Raw genomic sequence first — 3,147 nt, 5'->3', positions numbered from 1 at the left:
CATTATTCTCAACTACAACCCCAATCTAACTTTAATTACGTTCTATCTCTACACCGTAACAACTTCTGCCATCTTCCTCATCCTTAACACAACCAATACCTAAAACTATCCACTGTTATATCCACATGAACCAAAATCCCATCACTCACCACAATCCTTATGCTCACCCTCCTCTCCCTCGCAGGTCTTCCTCCCCTAACAGGATTCCTACCCAAGTGATTAATTATTCAAGAACTCACAAAACAAGAACTAACAGTACTAGCCACAGCTATTAGCCTACTCTCCTTACTTGGACTTTTCTTCTACCTACGACTGGCCTACTGTGCAACCATCACACTACCCCCAAACTTCACCAACTACATAAAACAGTGACAAACTAACAAACCAACTAACACCATAACCACAACCTTTACCTCCCTATCAATTATGCTCCTGCCACTTATCTCCCATAGTACTCGCAATCCCCTAGAAACTTAGGTTATTTAAACGAAGGCCTTCAAAGCCTTAAACAAGGGCTAATCCCTCTTAGTTTCTGTTAAGGTACACAGGACACTAACCTGCATCTCCTGAATGCAACTCAGATGCTTTAATTAAGCTAGAACCTCCCCCTAGACAGATGGGCTTTGATCCCATAAAATTTTAGTTAACAGCTAAATGCCCTAACCAACAGGCTTCTGCCTACTAGATCCCGGCGCATGTTTAATGCACATCAATGAGCTTGCAACTCAACATGAACTTCACTACAGAATCGATAAGAAGAGGAATTAAACCTCTGTAAAAAGGACTACAGCCTAACGCTTCTACACTCAGCCATCTTACCTATGACTTTCATCAACCGTTGACTATTCTCCACTAACCACAAAGATATCGGCACACTTTACCTTATTTTTGGTGCATGGGCTGGCATAATCGGCACAGCCCTTAGTCTCCTCATTCGAGCAGAACTAGGGCAGCCAGGCACCCTTCTAGGCGATGACCAAATTTACAATGTAATCGTCACCGCACATGCCTTCGTTATGATTTTCTTTATAGTAATGCCTATTATAATCGGAGGATTTGGCAACTGATTAGTACCTCTAATAATTGGTGCCCCCGACATAGCATTTCCACGAATAAATAACATGAGCTTCTGATTACTTCCCCCATCCTTCCTACTTCTCCTAGCATCTTCCACAGTAGAAGCCGGAGTCGGAACAGGATGAACAGTATACCCACCCTTAGCAGGAAATCTAGCCCACGCTGGTGCATCAGTAGACCTTGCTATCTTCTCCCTTCACCTGGCAGGTGTCTCATCCATCCTTGGAGCAATCAACTTTATTACCACAGCAATCAATATAAAACCACCTGCTCTCTCACAATACCAGACACCTCTATTCGTCTGATCTGTCCTAATTACTGCAGTCCTACTCCTCCTCTCCCTACCAGTCCTCGCTGCTGGCATTACAATGCTTCTAACAGATCGAAACCTAAACACCACATTCTTTGACCCCGCAGGAGGCGGAGACCCAATTTTATATCAACACTTTTTTTTCTGATTTTTTGGCCACCCAGAGGTCTACATCCTTATCCTGCCAGGATTCGGAATTATTTCCCATGTTGTAGCCTATTACGCCGGTAAAAAAGAACCCTTTGGCTACATAGGCATAGTCTGAGCCATACTATCCATTGGCTTCCTAGGCTTTATCGTATGAGCTCACCACATATTTACAGTTGGTATGGACGTAGACACCCGAGCTTACTTCACATCCGCCACTATAATCATTGCAATCCCCACTGGCATTAAAGTCTTCAAGCTGATTAGCAACCCTACACGGTGGAACAATCAAATGAGACCCACCCATACTATGAGCCCTAGGCTTTATTTTCCTCTTCACCATTGGTGGACTAACAGGCATCGTCCTTGCCAACTCCTCCCTAGACATCGCCCTGCATGACACCTACTACGTAGTTGCACACTTCCACTATGTACTGTCTATGGGGGCAGTATTCGCCATTCTAGCTGGCTTCACACATTGATTCCCACTGTTCACTGGCTACACCCTTCACTCCACATGAGCTAAGGCCCACTTTGGAGTAATATTCTTTGGAGTCAACCTAACATTCTTCCCACAACATTTCCTAGGCCTAGCTGGTATACCACAACGATACTCAGACTACCCAGATGCTTATACCCTATGAAACACCCTATCCTCCATCGGCTCCCTCATCTCCATAGTAGCTGTAATTATACTAATGTTCATTATCTGAGAAGCCTTCGCATCCAAACGGAAAGTAGTGCAACCAGAACTTACCTCCACAAACATCGAATGAATTCACGGCTGCCCTCCTCCCTATCATACCTTTGAAGAACCAGCCTTTGTCCAAGTACAAGAAAGGAAGGAATCGAACCCTCATAAGCTGGTTTCAAGCCAACCGCATCAAACCACTCATGCTTCTTTCTTATGGGTTGTTAGTAAAATCATTACATAGCCTTGTCAAGACTAAATCACAGGTGAAAACCCAGTACATCCCATCCCAACTCCATGGCCAACCACTCTCAATTTGGTTTTCAAGGCGCTTCATCCCCTATTATAGAAGAACTTATTGAATTTCACGACCACGCCCTAATAGTCGCACTAGCCATTTGTAGCCTAGTCCTATATTTACTAGCTCTTATACTTATAGAAAAACTATCCTCTAATACCGTCGACGCACAAGAAGTAGAACTTGTCTGAACAATCCTACCCGCCATTGTCCTAATTATGCTAGCCCTCCCATCCCTTCAAATCCTCTACATGATAGACGAAATCGATGAGCCTGACCTCACCCTCAAAGCTATTGGCCACCAATGATACTGATCCTACGAATATACAGACTTTAAAGATTTATCTTTTGACTCTTATATACTACCAACTACAGATCTACCACTCGGCCATTTCCGCCTCCTAGAAGTTGATAACCGCATCGTCATTCCAATAGAATCCCCGATTCGAATTATTGTTACAGCTGATGACGTTCTCCACTCCTGAGCTGTTCCTAGCCTTGGTGTAAAAACCGATGCAATTCCAGGACGACTGAACCAAACTTCCTTTATCACAACCCGCCCTGGAGTCTTCTACGGTCAGTGTTCAGAAATCTGTGGAGCCAACCACAACTTCATACCTATTG

General features: G+C 44.0%; 1 long non-coding RNA gene across 1 annotated transcript; it reads right to left on the bottom strand.

Moving 5' to 3' along the window:
* Positions 1–1,413: 1,413 nt before the first annotated feature.
* LOC127464363 (uncharacterized) lies at positions 1,414–2,776 on the bottom strand. The gene is made up of 2 exons (XR_007901320.1): positions 2,717–2,776; positions 1,414–1,793 (listed from the first exon to the last, which is right to left on the bottom strand). It is a non-coding gene; the product is annotated as an uncharacterized LOC127464363 (long non-coding RNA).
* Between the last annotated feature and the right edge of the window lie 371 nt (positions 2,777–3,147).

This window comes from Manacus candei, unplaced genomic scaffold, assembly GCF_025592945.1.
Source record: "Manacus candei isolate 608988 ecotype Guabito, Panama unplaced genomic scaffold, ASM2559294v1 h1tg000212l, whole genome shotgun sequence".
NCBI lineage: Eukaryota > Metazoa > Chordata > Aves > Passeriformes > Pipridae > Manacus > Manacus candei.
This window is presented reverse-complemented; position numbering and strand designations above follow the sequence as displayed.